The following is a 20333-nucleotide window of genomic DNA, read 5'->3' on the forward strand; positions in this document are numbered from 1 at the left end:
AATGATTAGGTGTCAATAATGAGAATTAGTTATTTGTGAGAATATATAAATAGAATGAGTGACGTATGTATATAAGGGACAATCACGTGTAAAGTGTGGTTAGAGAAAACATAAATAATATCTTCTTCTTCTTCCTAATTCCTTCTTCTTCATAGATTCATCAATGGAGGATTGAGTGAATTAGACTCATTTTTTTTGTGTATGCAATAAATAATTGTCTACATATAAATAATGTTTGATTGCCTTCTCAGATCTCGGAAGTCGACGAAGTTCAAGAAATTTTCTCTTAAAGTTTCTTTGACAACATTCATGAGACTTGGGGTGAATGACAAGACTTGGGTGAATGTGGAGGTAAAATTTATCCAAACTTTTATCCTCTCAGATCTTGGCTATGCATACGCAAGGATTCACCGTGGATATTTTATTTCGTTGATTGAATGAATTTCACCTTCATTTCATTTTAGAAGAAGAGTATTTGAATGATATGGGTTTCTTTGTGTGATTTTTGTGTTCATTCTCTTTCCTATTTTGCATTTTTTTTTTGTTCCGTTTTGTTTTGTTTCATTAATTTGGAATATGCCATTTTGGCCGGTCCTTTATACAGATTTTTCATTCAATCAATGGGTCTTTAATTTTTTTTTAAAAAATGTTTGATTGCTCAAACTAGTAATAAATTCAAATAATAAATATTGAAATCATAATCATGTACAAACGAATTTATCTTATTCCAAATTATAAGTAGTAATCCATTTATTGACTTAAGCAAAAAAAAAAATAAAAAAAAAATAAAAAAAAAAATAATAATATATATATATATATATATATATATATATTTTAAATCAATATTAACCACACTATTACATGAACTTAAGCAAAATATATGTATTTTAAACCAATATTAACCACACTATTACATGAGTGAAAATGACAAGCGGTGATATGTATTTTATGATTAATAGATTTCCACCTCACAACAATCAATCTTGAAAATAATGATGTGATTGATTTACTCACCAGTTCTTTATTGAAGTTAAAATTGTCATCTTAACTTGAAATAAAAATGTATATATAATAATAACAACAACAACAACAACATGTATTATCCTATATATAATTTGAAAAGAATAACATATACATATATCTTATTTCTATCTTCATGGAGTACTATTTATATATAGACCTTAGGTTCAAGAAAAAGATAACCAATCATCCTATATCAATTGGTCATATAAAAGTTATAGAAGAAAAAACTTCGTATAGATAATAAACATTAGTTTGACAATTTTATGGCTAGTCCTATTCAAAATCTTTATGCCCTAGCACTAATATAAAAAATTGTAGAAATATATCTATGAATTGTTCAAACTTATTTGGAAAGAACATTATTAAGGTCTTAGTGTAAAAGAGTTTGACCAAATACAAAAATAAAGTACATGAGTGATTGACTCTAGTGCAAGTGGAACTTTGTTAGGGATATGATTGATATTTTTCTAAGACTCGATCTCACATGTGATGATTTGAACATATTTTGTGAACGTGCGTGTATATATATAAAGGGTTAATCTTTTATTATAGTTTTTATGTGAATTCGAAGTTAAAAGAGTTATTTTTTAAAAAAAATACATAAAGGGTCACTAATTTTTTTTTCCTATCAAAACGGACAAATCGCTTCCCCAACAGCAAATCCTTGTTCATTTTTAACCCTGGTTGACGCCGTTAAAAAAATTTCCGGGCAGCGATTTCTTCAAAAAAAAATTAATTAAAATCGCTACCTGGACAACGATTTTATCATGTTGCAGGGGCAACGACTTACCCAATAAAAATATTTTTTTATAATAAGCAACAATTTCCTAAAAAAAAACATTTTTTAAATTGAAATTGTGGCCTGCACTTCAAATTCGCATTCTATATAAAAACAAATCTTACAAGTCACATGCATTGCTGTAAAAAAAAAAAAAAGAGTTTACATGTTGAATATAAACTCCTTATTTATATTCAACATTGTTGACGTATCTCACTTCAAACATTTTCAATACTTTTTTTTTCAGTCTTCAATTTGTGAGGTAAAGTTAGATTTATTTTATATTAAAGTTCAAGAATTTGTTATTAATTATTATTGTATCGTGAAAATATTCTTCTTTAAATAATTATATTGACATTAACAATTATTTTGATATTTTATTATAGATATGCATTCTTCAAATATGTACGTACATCTTGGTACAATGAAATATGATATTAAAAATTCAAGTTGATCATTGTTCTGAAGGAATTTGGAATGATAGCTAAAGAGGAGAGAAAAATTGCTTATATACGCGTCGCGATAATGTTGAATTTTGGCAACATATAAAATATCGTCCATTACATCCTCACATTCGTCAGTATTTTGAAAATTGTGAGTTTAAAAGAATTATTGATGTAGAATATGTGTCGTATTACTCCAGACTAATTTCTTCTTTAATTGAAAGGTGGCATCCAGAAACACATAACTTTCACATGCGAACTGGCGAGGCTACCATAACTTCGCAAGATGTTGAAATTTTGTTCGGAATGGTGATAGATGGTAGTTCTATAATTTTAAATTGCGCTAATACTTTAGGAGTTTTGGGTAGACAAGAAATGATGTTTGAATTAACGGATGGTTACCCAATAATGCTTATTTTTCTGGTGTTAGTATACTGTTAATCTCTAAATTAATCGAGCATATTGAGGGTTTAAATGATATTACTAATCATTCAACTCACCATCGGGTGTAACAGAGGTTTAGATTATATCTATTATGGTTATGTCGTGGGTCATTATTTCCAGATAAATCTAATAATAAGCTTAATTTGAACTTTTTTATTGACATGAGAAATTTAAACGTAATGTCAACACAAGCATAGGGAGCAACCACATTATTGGATTTATCATGTCAAGAATTATACAAATAAAATAATGTGGTTACTCCCCATGTTTGTGTTGACTCTATGTTTAAATTTCTCATGTCAATCAAAAAGTCCAAATTAAGCTTATTATTAGATTTATCTGGATATATTGACCCACCACAAAATCATAATAGATATAATTTAAACCTCTGTTGCACCTTATGCTCAGTTGAATGATCAGTAATATTATTTAAACCCTCAATATCCTCGATTAATTTAGATATTAATAGTCTACTAACACCAGAAAAATAATCATTATCAGGTAACCATCCTGTTAATTCATAAATCATTTCTTGTCTACCCAAAACTCCTAAAGTATTAGCGCAATTTAAAATTATAGTATTACCATCTATCACCATTCCAAATAAAATTTCTATATCTTGCAAAGTTATGGTAGTCTCGCCAATGAGCAGGTGAAAGGTATGCCTTTCTGGACTCACCTTTCAATTAAAACAGAAATTAGTCTGGAGTAATACGACACATATCCTACATCAATAATTCCTTTAAACTTATTATTTTCAAAATACTGACGAATGCAAGGATGTAATGGACGATATTTTATATGTTGCCAAAATTCAATATTATCGCGACGCGTAAATAAGCAACTTTTCTCTCATCTTAAGTTACCATTTCAAATTCCTTCAGAACGATGATCAACTTAAATATGTAATACAACATACTCCATTGTATTAGGATATACGTACATATTTGAAGGATGCATATCTATAACAAAATATCAAAATAATTGTTAATATTAATATAATTACTTCAAGAAGAATATTTTCACAAAACAATAATAATTAATAACTAACTTTGAACTTTAAAATATAAAATAAATCAAACTTTACCTCACGAATTGAAAACTTTGAAAAAAAATTAGTATTGAAAAAATTTGAAGTGAGATACTTCAACAATGTTGAATATAAATAAGGAGTTTATATTCAACATGTGAACTTTCTTTTTTAAGGCAATGCATGTGACTTGTAAGTTTTGTTTTTATATGGCATGTGAACTTGAACTGTAGGCCATAATTACAATTTTAAAAAAATGTTTTTTTCTTAGTGAGCAGCGATTATTATAAAAAAAATTATGATGAAATCGATGTTCCAACAACGATTTTGTTTCTCCAAGAAATTCTTTTTTTGAAATCACTGCCCCTACATTGATTATAATTTTTTTTTAAATCCTTGATAAAATTGTTGTCAACAATTTTATTTTATTTTTTTAAAGAAATCGTTGTTCGGACAGCGATTTCCTTGAGCAATGTTTTCTTTTACGGCATTAATGGAGGTTAAAAATGAGCAAGGATATCGTTGATAGGGCGGCAATTTGTCCGGTTTGGTACTAAAAAAATCAGTGGTCCTTTATATATTTTGAAAGAAAAAAATAGCCTTTTTAGCTTCGAATTCATTTCTATGTATCGATCGCTGGATAATATGATAAAATCTTTAATTAAGTTTTGGCTTCGTGACAAAATTATGATAAACAGAGAATCACATCTCTTATAACTTAATCTAAAAAATTTATCTTTTATTGTAGGATCATTAATTAGGACATTAATAACTCGGTTGATGACCAAAATATAAGGTGGTCTTTACTGAATAAAGAGTAATTATAATTTCTATTGCTTAAAATTATCATAATTTGTCATTGAGATATTGTCTTGAAGAATGTGACGTAAGTCTTTTTTTCGATATAAAACCATCATAATAATTAACAAGTTATTTGTTGTACTTTGATATCAATATACATAGCCTATGGAAATAGGTGAAAGGATATTGGGTATGATTAAATGAATGCTAAATTAATAATTGATCATGATGAAATCTATCAACTCTTGAATTAGTAACGAGTTTAAGGTCTATGTCATCATGAATTTTAAATGACTACTCCCTAGTTGTTCACTATTGGCTTTGTACACCTCTTAAAAACTATAAATAGAAGGATGATTTTATTATATCACCCTTTGAATATAATAAATATAATGTCTTAAAAAGTATAATAGGCAAATAACTATAATTAATGATAAGGGTAAATTAGAAATTAGTAATTGATCATGATGAAATCTATCAACTCTTGAATTAGTAACGAGTTTAAGGTCTATGTCATCATGAATTTTAAATGACTACTCCCTAGTTGTTCACTGCTGGCTTTGTACACCTCTTAAAAACTATAAATAGAAGGATGATTTTATTATATCACCCTTTGAATATAATAAATATAATGTCTTAAAAAGTATAATAGGCAAATAACTATAATTAATGATAAGGGTAAATTAGAAATTAAGTGTAAAATTATCCATTAATTTCATAAAGTGAACAAATACTGTTGAATATCCCAAAATAATATAGTGAATAACTATTGTTGAATGGAGGGAGTAATTAATACCTTCAACGGGCAACTAAAGGGAAAAAAAAAACAAAAGAGTTTCTTAGGCCATTCAATGGTAGAGTATAATTTGAGGTGCATACATAGTTGATCATCTATTGTAATTTGATAGTTGAAAATTTAATATTTTGAAATTGTGTTTTCATATACATTTTATTTGGTTACTTTTTTTGACTTTTATAAGTGGAAGTCTCAAAAGATGATCTAAATCAGGTTTTAGAAATTTGAAGATATTTGAGGATCAAACATATATAAAGATAATGTCACGATCCAAACCGTTGTGATTGATATCCACACTAACCCTCCGGTGGGAGAACCATTACTACAACCCAAACTAACAAATTTTATGAAAACTATAAGACATTTAAAGATACGGAAGAGGTTTAAATGACAAGAAAAATGGAGTCCCCATAAACTCCAAGGTTTTAACAAACAACTAACCAAACTAATGTGGAAGAACAACCCCTAGAACCTGAAAGTTATTGTACCAAAACTCTACTAATGACAAGTCTAAGAACACGAGGTACAACCCTGAAACTAAACAACACCTTAAACAAATAGCATGAGTCCGAAAAGAGTGGACTTAAAGAAGAGATATTCATGGCAGCCTGAAAGAACTGATTCATCCTTGAATCCGGTCACGCTCAATAGTCACTTAGCTGAGGTCTATCACTAGCCGCCTAAAGATGTCATGTACCCAACAAAGAACAAGCAAGTGCAGTATCAGTACACAACCACAGTGTACTGGTAGGATCACGTGGCTATCCCAATAAGTGAAACACATGCAAATAACCACAACATTATAAAACATGCATATACCGAACATATACAATATTAGTCATCTTTTCAGGATCAATGTAGCATCCCACATTCTCAATAATACACATTGGTTATCAATTTAGAGCAACATACAGTCTTCCAATATCAATTATCATTAGATATGAACGTAATCATCACAAGTAGATACATAACACAATTCAATGGTCCTCTCACAAAACTCAATTCAATAGTCTTCTCATTGAACCACACCCAAACTGTTAGCATATTGGAACGTGGTACCCAATCCAATGTTTATGCCAAAATGTGGCAACCGATTCCATGTTTATACCGAAATGTGGCAATCGATCCCATGTTTATGCCAGAACGTGGCAACCGATCCAAGTTAGTGTGTCGAAACGCAACACCTGATCCATTCAACAAACCACCATCACAATCACAGTGTATATTATCACAATCATACAACAAGAGGTGATTCATGGCATATAACTATTCAATTATCCTCATTTACGATTAGGGTGATCAATAATGCAACACTCGCATACATACATGCATTATAATGAGCGATTACAAACATATATCACATCAACATGAAATCACAACTGTCACTTACCTCGAAACAAGCTTGAAACCCTAAGAAACTTGATTCTTCCCTTCTCGGATTCGTTCCGCTTGTTCTTGGTCTACAAACAATCATAATAACACATGAATCAATAAACAATCACTAATTACCCGAATTACTAACAATTCTATGAACCCTAGATCATACTCATGATCCCAAGTACCCAAAATAGGGTTGTTTCTATCATATATTCTAGATCAAAACTCTCTCCCATCGATAATGACCCATTAGATTACGTTTTACGGATCGAAAAATGAATTCGGGGAGTTAAAATCTTACCTTTAGCCTCAAGAATGGTGGAAAACTGTCAAGAATCGCCTGGGGTTCGTTCCTTAGCTCTAAAAATAAAAAAGTGCAGAATAAAGACAGTTTGGGGTTGATTTACGATCTTAAGTCACGTCGGACCCACCGCAGCGGTCCTCACCCCGCTATAGCTTCCTCGCCCTGGCGGCAAAACTCCCGCCCCAGCGACTTGCACGGAACCAGTGAGCTATTTTAATAATTTCAAGACCCTCATTTCACAACACACCTTTAACCAACAACGCTCAGAAAATACCATTCACGCTAAGATCGATTCCAGGAGTTCTACTCACCCGAATTCAATTTTGTAAAGTCGTACAGATTTCTTAACGACTTATCTAACCACTTATGTAATCAAAATCATAAATAAGTCACCCGATTGTTACCAGATTTCCCTACACCTTAACGACTCTAATTTCGTCCAAATCTGGACTAGGTTGGGAAATCCAAAGTTACTACTCAAAAGTTTTCTGGCTCCAATTTTTTCCCCATTGGCTTTTCTATAACAACGGGAACAGGTCGTTACAGATAATTTTCAAATTTGATCCAAAATATATGGTCAAAAGTAAGTCAAGTCATTAGGAGATAACTTAGATATTTAGTTTGGTAATACAAATATTATTTTAGACATGTGGCAATTTCATAAGATGTTAAAGTGAGTTAAAGTGGCACATTGACTAGGGAATTGATTGACAGTCTGCTTATATAAACTTGACTAATTTATCCATCATGAACTAATTTTTGAAATTGAGTTAAACTTAGGTATTTTATCTTTGTAGTCAGATTCATTACCATTTGGGCTTATAGTACACACTCCAATTGTCCAACCCATGAAAACGGTATTAAAGTAGATTAAAATCCCACATTAATTGAAAAATGAATGGGCAATTTACTTATGTAGACTTGAACAATATACTTGAACAATCTACCCATCATGAACTAATTTTTGAGATTGAGTTAAACTCAGGTATTACATCTTTGTAGTCAGGTTCATTACCATTTGGGCTTACAGTACACACTCCAATTGGTCCACCCATGAAAACGGTATTAAAGTAGATTAAAATCCCACATTAATTGAAAAATGAACAAACAATTTACTTATATAGACTTGAACAATCTTATACACATAAACTAATTTTGGAGTATAGGTTCAAACGGATCGAAATTTATGAATTTTTAGAACATCTTTTCTATCCTCAACTATTTGTACGACCATTTTCTTCTTATCAAATGTTAAACGAGTATAAGAGTACCATTTTTCTCAAGTTGAAACAACTAAAAGATCAAAATATATAATCTAGATTTTATCTTCTTAATATTTGTTATATTTTTACTCGAGAAATAAGAGAAAAATTGTAAATTTTGTTGCTTAATTCCATTTTTAGTTTTTATGTTGTTTGACTTTGTATATTTAACCTTCCATTAAACAAATTGTATTCAGGAAGGTTACGAAAGCTATGATAAAAATAAAAAAATAAAAAATAAACTTAACAGAATCTCATTTATATTACACTTAAAAAATGAGAGATAAACTAGAAATCCTTATATAATATAATTACAAGAAATCTTCTTCTTCTTCGTCTAAACTTATTATGGAGAATATTAAGAAATCTAAATAAAATAACTCCATTTTTAATGAGAAAATACCAATAAAATATTACTCCATAATTATTAAGAAGATTGTTTGGAAGAGGCATTAATTTGTTTAACTTGGGTTCTCATTTTCTGACCTTTTTTTCCAAATAAGTACTCTACTAAATCAAATAACACAAGGACTAAAAATGAAATTAAGCAATAACTCAAAAGACCAAAATCACTATTTTCCCCTCACAAAATATAATGATACAGTTCCTGTAAATATTTAATGATACTGTCACCAATATTAGGTCCCCACTTAATTGACATAAAGTTCACACAAGTTGTATTATTCTATTTAAACATTCATTTGTTTTAGTGACAGTTTTGAAATATTGCAAAATCTTCTCATATTTTGTAAATCTTGTGTCAAGTCAATAACTAATAGTAAGATCAAGGGAGTTCAAAGAAATGTCTAATTAGGGATCTGAATTGTGCAAGCTTTCCTAAGAGTGAATCAAAGAACTAAAGACATTACATATGGACCCTTCTGTTATATGAAATCACATAGATTTACTCAAGAATTCCGAACACGTAGGTTATATACTATTGTTTGTGCAACTCTGGTAATGTCATGAAACGTTTGCATTTGCAAACAAGGAATATAAGGCAGAGAAACATATCATAATTAACATGTCTAAGAACTAACTCACATGTCCACATAAGTTCGCAAGATAGAGGATAAAATATGAGAAATAATACCTAACTAGAAGCCAATGATGTAAGGTTCAAAACTCGATCAATAATGAGTGTGACCCCTTAGATAACAACCTTTTGTCAACATCACATGTTGCACTCATTTACAACTAAACCAAAGTGCTAACTCCTAAAATGAGACCTTAATTATGCCAATAAAAATAGAAATAAAGAACTAGCTTAGTAGCAAACAGGTATATGATTTGTCTGTTTGGGAATACACAAACATAATGCAATGCAACAACTTCAAATGCAAGACCCAGAGAATACAACCTTTTGCTCAACTATGTTAACAACATCAAAAATAGCTCTCGTGCAGCACAGCTGAAGTACAACCCATTACCATACCAAAGGTATACCAGGGAAACAATCAAACTCTCACCCTTCTAGATGATCTAGGCCATCACATAGCATGCAGCTACATGTTTGTCTAGAACAACACAACACATCATCACATTCACAACACTCAACTATACGTACATTCATAGCCAAAAAGTGCATCATAGGTGTGCAGTAAAATTGAAGGGCAAAGTGAACTTTCAAAACCCACCAATTACCAAACAAAAGCAAAGGGTATCATCACAATGTCATGCCATCTATACAAGACATTACATTCACGACACTCAACTAAATGTCCATTGATTGCCAATAAGTGCATCACAAGAGTGCCTACTAGGCTAACACTGGAAGAGTAAATCTCATTTCCAACCTGGTAAAAAACTAAAGTCTAGTTTTAAAACATTTCTTGAATTTATACTTCAACTACCACTACACCCCAATCAGCTCACAAGCATATTTGAAGTCAACTACATAAATACTCACTGCCCATATTGCTCCATTTAAGTATGTCTGCTGCTTGAACTTACAACCACATCAGAACAGGTCTAGGGATTCAGCTGCTAAGCACCAAACAACAAATTCATGATTCAAACTCACACAGCATGAAAATGATTACGTGAAAAACTCTTCACTAAAACTTCAATTCAAAATTCAAATACTATCATCTAAGTTTTGTATCATCTCCAATAGGAACTTCAAACAAGTTTTCACTTGGGATCAAACACCCTAAGCAATGTGTGCATTCCATGATAATACAATATCAATTTAGCTTTTATCCAAAGCGGCAAATGATTGTCACATGATATGAACACTAAAATGAATAACCTAAATAACGCTATAATTTAAATAACTCATGAGCGAATTTCACAATTAGATAAACAACATACCGAGTGTAATCTCACAAGTGGAGTCTAATGAAGATAAGAGTGCGTAACGTTCAGCACAATTAAAGCATATTTTCACAAATTTATAAATGCAGACAATTGAAAACGAAGTACTATATAAAGAGGAACGATGTATAAATAAAATAGAGCAAAAAGATACGAAGCATAAATCCATAGCCAAAATCGGATACTAAATTTTGAATTCGGTGTAATCAGAACAAAATCACAACTCAAATGTGACTGAAATTTCAAACTAAAACTTAAACAGCATAAGCCTAGAGAAGACGATAAGCATAGATAGACCGTTGAGAACTGCAGAATGTAGTTCTACTTCGATCTCTGTCTCATCTTTCGACGCTTCCTCTTCAACCTCCTCATACGCTTCTTCTTCCACTGAATAAAACCAAAAAAAAAATGACAAAATTAAGCATAAAAAACTTACGGAATTAGTGAAAATGGAGAAATTTCATGCTACAGAATTCATTTTTACCTTAGCTCTCATTCTGAATTGGTGATGATCGGAGAGCTTTCTTCACTTCTCGGGGAGAATATATCAAATGCGGCAGTGATGAAAGAAGATGGAGTTAGGGTTTAGATCAATTATATAGCAAACCCTAAAACGCGAGATATGTCGATCACTGATGGGCCTAAAATGTAATTCAAATTGGATCCAGTTAATAGGCCCAACTTCTCGGTTCTTAATGGATGAATCGGGTCTTTGAAATTTTAGTCCCATTCTTCGTAATTGAATTTGATGCACTTGAGTCCCACCAATATGTATAAGGTAGTCTTTATTAAAAAAAACGTAGTTGATCACATTAAAATCACACACATATAGATAATGCATATTGAAATATTATCTTGAAGAATGTGACGTAAGTTTTTTCTTCGATATCATGATAATTAACAAGTTATTTATTGTATTTTGATATCAATACCCATGACACTACAGAAATAGGTGAACCGATATTTGGTATAATTAAATACTTGTTGAATTAATGATTAATCAAGATGACATTTCTCAACTTTGGAATACGAGTTTAAGGTCTATGTTGTCATGAATTTTAAATGACTAACTAATACCTTCACCAGGGCAATCAAAGGAAAAGAAAAAAAATCAAGAGTTTCTGAGGTCATTCAATGGTAAGTATAATCACATGCATACATAGTTAAATCATCGTAATTTGATAGTTGAAAATTTGATTTTTGAAATTGTGTTTGTACATATATTTTATTTGATTATTATTTATTTTTACTTCTATAAGTGGAATTGTGCAATTTTCAAAAGTTGATCTACATTAGGTTGTGGAAACTTGAAAATATTTGAGGATCAAATATATATATAGATAACTTTCACAATCTGATTCAAAATATATGATCAACGCAAGTTAAGACATTAGGAGATGACCTAGAGATTTAGTTTTGTAATTCATAAGATGTTAGAGTGGATTAAAGTCTCACATGGCTAGGAAATTGGTTTACAGTATGCTTATATAAACTTGGACAATCTTTTTCTCATGAACTAACTTTTAAAATTGAGTTAGGCTTAAATGTAATATCTTTACATGATATCATGGTCAAGTTATCCCTGTTTGGACTTATAGTACACGCTCCAATAGAGTCAGCCCATAAAAACGGTATTATAGTAGATTAAACTCTCAAATTAATTAAAAAATAAACGGACAATTTACTTAAATAGACCTGAACAATCTTTCCCTCATAAAATTAAATTTTGGAGTTAAAGGTTCAGATGGATCGAAATTTATGAATTCTTAGAACATTTTTTGTATCCGCAACTATTTGTACGGTCATTTTCTTCTTATCAAATGTTAAGTGAGCCCTAAACCCTAGTATAAGAGTATCATTTTTCTCAAGCTGAAACAACTAAAAGATTAAAATATCTAACCTTGATTTTATCTTCTTAGTATTAATTTTATATTATTACTGGAGAAATAAGAGTAGAATTGTAAACTTTATGACTCATTTTTCTTATTAATCATTCGAAAAAAAGAGAGGATACATTTCTTGTAAATATGAAATAATACTGTGTCAAAATTTTACCCATATTAGATCCTTACATAAAGTGCACAAAAGGTATATTATTCTATTTAAAAATTCATTTGTTTTACAGACAGAATTGAAATATTGCAAAAAAAAAAAAAAAGACATATTTCTTAAAGGCTTGCGTATAATAACGGAACTTATAGTAAGACCTAAGGAGAATCCCTTGGTTCAAAGCAAGGTCTCGTGAAGGCGACGGCAACTATAGCTTTATTCAAACTCGCTTAAGACTATACTAGAATAATTTATTAAACGTAATATCTGATTTTTCCACTTGGTGTCGGATATATACATTTGAGGCCTACTTAAATCTTTATTCATTCCATGTTTGAGTGGTTAAGGTACTTATCACTCCAACACAACTAGATGTTGGTCGAATTGGTGTTTGCTACTCAGGAAATGTCATGAAACGCTTACACTTGCAAACAAGGAATATAAGGTGGAGAAACGCATCTTATCTAACATGTAGGACTAACAATGGAGTAAGATTCAAAACTCTATCGATAATGAGTCCCTTCACTTAAATACCAAGCTTTTGTCTACAATTCTAAACCCATGATGCGCACATCACTCACACAACACATATGTTGTGCTCTTTTGCAACCACACCAAAGTGCTACGGGCAACTTTGGGACATTAAAAGAGCCAAATTTACTAACAAAAACAGGACAAACATGATTTGTCTGCTTGGGGAATACACACATAATGCAATGCAACAACCACTTCAAATGGAAGACCAGGAAAACACGACCTTTAACTACTCTGTAAATAAAATGATCACCTGGCATCATAAAAAATAGCTCTCTTGCAGTAAAACTTAAGGACAAGTGAACTTTCTACGCCCTCACATTACCGTACCATAGGGGCAAGGGTATAATATCCACGTTTCCACAAGGGAAACAATCAAACTTTCACCCATATAGTTCTAGGCCGTCAAATAGCACGCATGACGCATCTACATGTTGGTCTAGAACAACAATGCCATGTCATTTTATACAAGACATACATAACACTTAAATTTATTGCATCCCAGGTGCACCTACTAGGCTAACACTGGAAGAGTAGATCTCATTTTCCCATCCTGATAAAGAAAAACTAAGGTCCAGCTTCAAAATATATCTTGAATTAATAATTCAACTACTACTACTACACCTCAATCTGCTCACAAGCAAGTTCATACTCACTGCCCATATTGCTTCATTTAAACATATCTGCTACTTGAACATACAAGTTAAACCACATCAGAACAGGTTTAGGAATTCAATTGCTACCGAAACCACAAAAACACGTTTCAAACTCGCTTGGCATGAAAATGCCTTTAATCAAAAACTGAACTTTACTAAAATTTCAGTTCAAACTTCAAACAATCTCCAAGTTTTGTATCATCTCCAATACGAAACTCAAATGAGTTTTCACTACAGCATGGAACCAAATTTAAATTGCTATCTAAAATGGACCGTATGGTATCAGCATAAAGCATGCTGATGTACTACTTTTTTGGATGAAAAAAACTAAGCAATGTGTGCATTCCATAATGATCCAACATCAATTTGGCATTTAATTAGACAAACAATCTTAGCCCAAAGCGGCAAAGATTGTCACACGATATAAACACTTCGTGAGCGAATTTCACAATTATATAAACAACATACCCAGTGTAATCTCATAGGTGGAGTCTAACGAAGATAGTGTGCAAATATTAATCATACCTCGCAGAGGAGGCAGGGAGGCTGTTTCCAAAAGCTGTTCAGCACAAATAAAGCATATTTTCACAAATATATAAATGCAGACAATTCAAAACAAAGAACGAGGAACGACGTAAATAAAATAGAGCGAAAAGACACGAATAATAAGAAGCATAAATCCATAGCCAAAAACGGATACCAAAAATTTGAATTCGGTGTAATTAGAACAAAATCACAACTCAAATGTTACTGAAATTTCAAACTAAAACTTAAACAGCATAAGCCTAAAGAAGACGATAAGCATAGATAGACCGTTGAGAACTGCGGAATGTGGTTCTACTTCGATCTCTGTCTCATCTTTCGGCGCTTCCTCTTCAACCTCCTCATACGCTTCTTCTTCCACTGAAGAAAAAACAAAAAAAAATTACAAAATTGAGCATAAAAACTTACGGAATGAGTGAAAATGGAGAAATTTCATGCTACAGAATTGATGTTACCTTAGCTCTCATTCTTAATTGGTGATGATCGGAGAGTTCTCTTCACTTCACAGAGAGAATATTTCAAATGCGGCAGTGATGAAAGATGATGAAATTAGGGTTCAGATCAATTATATAGCAAACCCTAGGGATGTGAGATATGTGGATCACCGATGGGCCTAAAATGTTAGTTCGACTTGGGTCCAGTTTTTAGGCCCAATCTTGTGGCTCTAGGATGTGCAAGAATGACCCCCAATAAGGGGTGCTTGAAATTTTAGTCCCTTTTCTTCTTCTTTGTACTTCGAGGTTTTCCGAAATAGTCTTTCTATCTCCACGACATAATGATAAGATCTCCATGACATAATGATAAGATGTATGCACCCTCTATCCTACATATAAGATTACGCTAGATATGTTATGCTAGTTGCTAAAAATATCTTTAAAGAATGAATGGACTATGTTACTCATTTGTGAAAATAAAATTAATTTCACTTAGGAGATAGGAAATTCAGAGTATTTTTATAGCGGTCGTTTAATAGAATGTATGAGAATAGTATTGATTATGATATATTAATAATGTGTGTATTAGTTATAACTTACATTAGTTATGCTGAGATTATTTTTTATGCAGTGTTTGGTGTATTAAAATAATATAAATTGCATAAAAAATGATAACATATTTATTTACAAAAACGCCCTTCACAAATATGGTAGAAAGGATGTAGAAAAAATTTTGAGGGACAATTGTGTCTTTAATCTTACTAATGTGTGTATTAAAACCTTTTGCAATACTAATACAATGGATTTTTATATGTGTTATACAATGTATCCAAGTGAATTCGCATGTATCTGGGATACATAGTAAATTTCGCTAACCTCCCTCACCTCTCTCTCATATCGCTCGCAATGCTCTCTTGTATCTAGTATTCTAAATACATGTGAATCACTCCAGATACATACAAATACATGTATCTAGTATGTATCTAGGGTGATTCACATGTTTCTAGGATACACATATTTGATCAAATTAAGATTTGTTGGAGGCTTTAAGAAAGAGGAGAGTCATAATTTGACTTTGAACTCCTTTTAAGACAAGTTGAGATTTTCTTTGACACTTTATATAAAGTGTTAGTCCGTACTCCGTAGTGTATTGCTTGAGTAACACTTTATAAAGTTAATGCATGCATTAACTTTATATATTAGAAGTAGGGGTGTTCATGATTTGAATAAAAACCGATTCAAACCAAAAAATCAAACCAAATCAATAAAATAAAATCGATTTTATTTGGGTTTGATTTGGTTTGGTTTTAGATTTTTTAAAATCGATAGTATTTGGTTTGGTTATGATTTTATTCGAAAAACCCGAAGAAATAATCGAACCAAACTGATGAATCATATACATATATTTTATTAATATACATACTTAATATATTGTTTTTATAACAATTTTAAAGATCTTGTATATGTTTTCATTAAAATTTCTTTATAATTTACTTATTGAAGGCAAAAATGTCCAATGTGAAAACATTTATCTGTATATGAGTGTTTATGACAATTCTTTGTGGGACTAAAAATGTTATTGTCTCTTCCTTCTAGGCCAATATAGTAAATTTTAAAGCTTTATTGATAGTAAATTCAGTGATCAAAAGTTCGGTAATTTAAGTCATTCTAACTATTTTTCATTTTGAATGGATTGTTGTCACTTTTTTCACATTTTGAATGAATTATTTCTTTTATTTTTGTGTATGGTTAATAACCGAATAACCGACCCAAACCAAACCGAAACCGATAAATGTATAGTATATTTGGTTTGGTTTGTTTTTGATAATTTTAAAACCGATTAAGTTGGTTTAGTTTTGATTTTGACCAATAACCGATCCAAACTGACCCATGAACACCTCTAATTAGAAGTATCTTACAATGACTGAAAGTGACATGACCACTGCTTTTGTTTTACTGGAAAATAAAATTTTAAAGTGTTGATTTGATTCAACATTATAAATTTTTTAAAAATAGATAAAGATTTTGCGTGTTAAATTTTTTAAGTGTTGATTTCATTTCACACAAAAAGTGTTACGTGAATTATATATAAATTTTGCGTGTTAATATATAAATTTTAAGTTTTTTATTTTTATATATATAATTTTTTAATTATTTGTTATCACTTTATCTAATAATTTTTTACTACTAATTGAAGTATTTTATTTTTTATTTTCGTTGAAACATATACCGCGTGAAACTTGTACAGTATTGATTTAGTTCAACACTGTAAAATAAATTACGCGAAATTACAGTGTTGATTTAATTCAATACTGAAAGTGAAAGTGAAAATGTGTAAGAAGATTTACAACTTACAAGGCTCAACGGGCAAGTAGCCTTGTTAGATTTTTTTTATTATTATTATTTAAAAAAATTAATCAAAAACTATACATATAAAATCAACAACTAAAAGTTTTGAAATTTTTTAAAAAAAAACTAACAAGGCTACTTGAGCCTTGTAAGTTGCAAGTCTTCTTACACATTTTCACTTGAAACTTTTAGTGTTGAATTAAATTAACACCGTAGTTTTGTGTGATTTATTTCTACAGTATTGAATTAAATCAACATTGTACAAGTTTCACGTGATATATATTTCAACGAAAATAAAATACTTCAATTAGTAGTAAAAAATTATTGGATAAAGTGATAAAAAAAATAGTTAAATAATACTATGCTAAAATAACAAACAAACAAATTTTTTAAAAAAATAATTAAAAACTATAAATATAAATTCAAAATTTTTTTTTTTTTAAAAAAAAACTAACAAGGCTACTTGCCCCTTGTAAGTTGCAAGTCTTCTTATACACTTTCACTTTCACGTGAAATTTTCAATGTTGAATCAAATCAACACTATAGTTTCGCGTAATTTATTTTTACAGTGTTGAATTAAATCAATACTGTATAAATTTCACGCGGTATATGTTTCAACGAAAATAAAATACTTCAATTAGTAGTCAAAAATTATTAGATAAAGTGATAAAAAAATACTATATTAAAATAACAAATAAACAAAATTTAATTGAAAACTATACATATAAAATCAAAAACTAAAAGTTTTGAAAAAATTTTTTAAAAAATAAAATAAAAACTAACAAGGCTTACTTGCCCTTTGAGCATTGTAAGTTGTAAGTCTTCTTAGACATTTTCACGTGAAACTTTCAGTGTTGAATCAAATCAACACTGTAGTTTCGTGTGTTTATTTATATAGTGTTGAATTAAATCAACACTGTAAAAGTTTCACGTGATATATGTTTCAACGAAAATAAAAAAATAAACTACTTCAATTAGTAGTAAAAAATTATTAGATAAAGTGATAAAAAAAAATAGTTAAAAAATACTATACTAAAATAACAAACAAACAAAATTTTAAAAAAAATAATTAAAAACTTTACATATAAAATAAAAAACTAAAAGTTTTGAAAAAAAATTTAAAAACTAACAAGTTAACTTGCCCTTGAGCCTTGTAAGTTGTAAGTCTTCTTACACATTTTCACTTTCACGTGAAACTTTCAGTGCTGAATCAAATCAACACTATAGTTTCGCGTGATTTATTTTTACAGTGTTGAATTAAATCAACATTGTACAAGTTTCACACAGTATATGTTTCAACGAAAATAAAATACTTGAATTAGTAATCAAATATTATTAAATAAAATGATTAAAAAAAACTATATTAAAATAATAAACAAACAAAATTTTAAAAAAATTAATTAAAAACTATACATATAAAATCAAAAACTAAAAGTTTTGACAAAAATAATTAAAAACTAACAAGGCTACTTGCCCCTTAAGCCTTGTAAGTTGTAAGTCTTCTTACACATTTTCATTTTCACTTTCATGTGAAACTTTCAATGTTGAATCAAATCAACACTGTAGTTTTGCGTGATTTATTTATAAAGTGTTGAATTAAATCAACACTGTAAAAATTCCACGCAATATATGTTTCAACGAAAATAAAAAATAAAACACTTCAATTAGTAGTAGTAAAAAATTATTAGATAAAGTGAAAAAAAAAATAGTTAAAAAGACTATATTAAAATAACAAACAAACAAAAAAAATTAACTATTTTTTTACCACTTGATCTAATAATTTTTTACTACTAATTGAAGTATTTTATTTTTTATTTTCGTTGAAACATATACAGCGTGAAACTTTTACAGTGTAGATTTAATTCAACACTTTATAAATAAATCACGCGAAACTACAGTGTTAATTTGTTGCAACACTGAAAGTTTCACGTGAAAGTGAAAATGTGTAAGAAAACTTACAACTTATAAGGCTCAAGGGGCAAGTAGCCTTGTTAGTTTTTAATTTATTTAAAACATCGGTGGAATCATAATCATAAAAACACATAGCGTGAGATTTAGTAAGGTTAGAACTTTTAAGATGACAGATAATAAGGTTAGAGTGATTTTACATTGGGGTGGAGAGATTTTGCATGAATCCGGATATGTGAGATATAGTATTCCACCTATGGTTACTCAATTATTTTCATTATCTCTTACATATGATCATTTGCAAAGTGATTTTAGGAAAAAAATGAAGATAAAAGATCCGGAAGACGTAGTAACTATCTTTGGTCGATATCCAAGTTCTTTGGCGTCTAATGGACATGCCATTTTTTCCTTAACTTGTATTTCGAATGATGATTCTTTATCTTCATTTCTTCGTAGTTTTGAATTATTTTCTAACTGCATCGATATGCAGTTGCTTGAGATGTATGCATCAGTTCAGCGATGCCCTCTCATTCATGAACCCGATGATAGTGAATTTGATCTTTCAGTCGAACAACAAGTGATGGTAGAAATTGAGGGTGTAAATGAAACACAACAAAATTCGACCTTTGAAGTGAATATTTTAGATGTTGCCGGTCCTAGCAATTTGTGTAGTCAACTTCTTTCTACACCGTTGGAGGCTATCAACATGTAATTCATATGTATATAAATATAATTGTTTAATCTTTTTTCTTGTTCATATATTCATTCATTGAATTTTGAAGGCCTAACGAATGCGGAGGTCCTCTCACTCGGCTCTCAGAAGTAGTTGACATCAATGATGATGAACTACACGATGATTCGACGGAGGATAATGAAAGTGGAAATGATGATGAAGATGTTGGCGTAGATATTGCTCTCATAGTAGTCTATACTGTTAGTTCATCTTTTGAAGCCATTCCATATTTGGATCATATGGAAGATTTTGCAGACGAATTCGGATTTAACGTTCCTGGTAACACTCCACTATGGAATGAAAAGAATCTTAAAAACATTAAGAGGGTGTTGAATTGATTTAAAAGTTGGTCAAACCTACTTTCAAGTCAGTTTTTGACTTCTAGGAGTGTTTGGCAAATATAAAAAATAACTTCAAATAAGTCAAAAATGACTTAAAATAAGTTACGAAGTGTTTGGCAAGGTAAAAAAATGACTTAAAATAAGTCAGAAACCAAAAAGTAGGTCTCTCCATACTTTTTATTTTTTGACTCAAAAGTCATTTCAGTTTGACT

The 20333-nt window shown here is 30.2% G+C and overlaps 1 protein-coding gene and 2 long non-coding RNA genes across 4 annotated transcripts in view; 1 reads left to right on the plus strand and 2 right to left on the minus strand.

The window, feature by feature from the left end:
- Nucleotides 1-20333, plus strand: part of LOC125835105 (40S ribosomal protein S4-like) — a 254483-nt gene that overhangs the window by 89621 nt on the left and 144529 nt on the right. The window lies entirely within an intron of this gene.
- On the minus strand, nucleotides 10713-11149 carry LOC125835113 (uncharacterized). Its single transcript, XR_007443392.1, has 2 exons — nucleotides 11059-11149; nucleotides 10713-10961 (listed from the first exon to the last, which is right to left on the minus strand). It is a non-coding gene; the product is annotated as an uncharacterized LOC125835113 (long non-coding RNA).
- Nucleotides 14477-14944, minus strand: LOC125835112 (uncharacterized). The gene is made up of 2 exons (XR_007443391.1): nucleotides 14812-14944; nucleotides 14477-14716 (listed from the first exon to the last, which is right to left on the minus strand). It is a non-coding gene; the product is annotated as an uncharacterized LOC125835112 (long non-coding RNA).

The sequence above is a fragment of the Solanum verrucosum genome, unplaced genomic scaffold, assembly GCF_900185275.1.
Source record: "Solanum verrucosum unplaced genomic scaffold, falcon-dt-bn FXZP01000220.1, whole genome shotgun sequence".
NCBI lineage: Eukaryota > Viridiplantae > Streptophyta > Magnoliopsida > Solanales > Solanaceae > Solanum > Solanum verrucosum.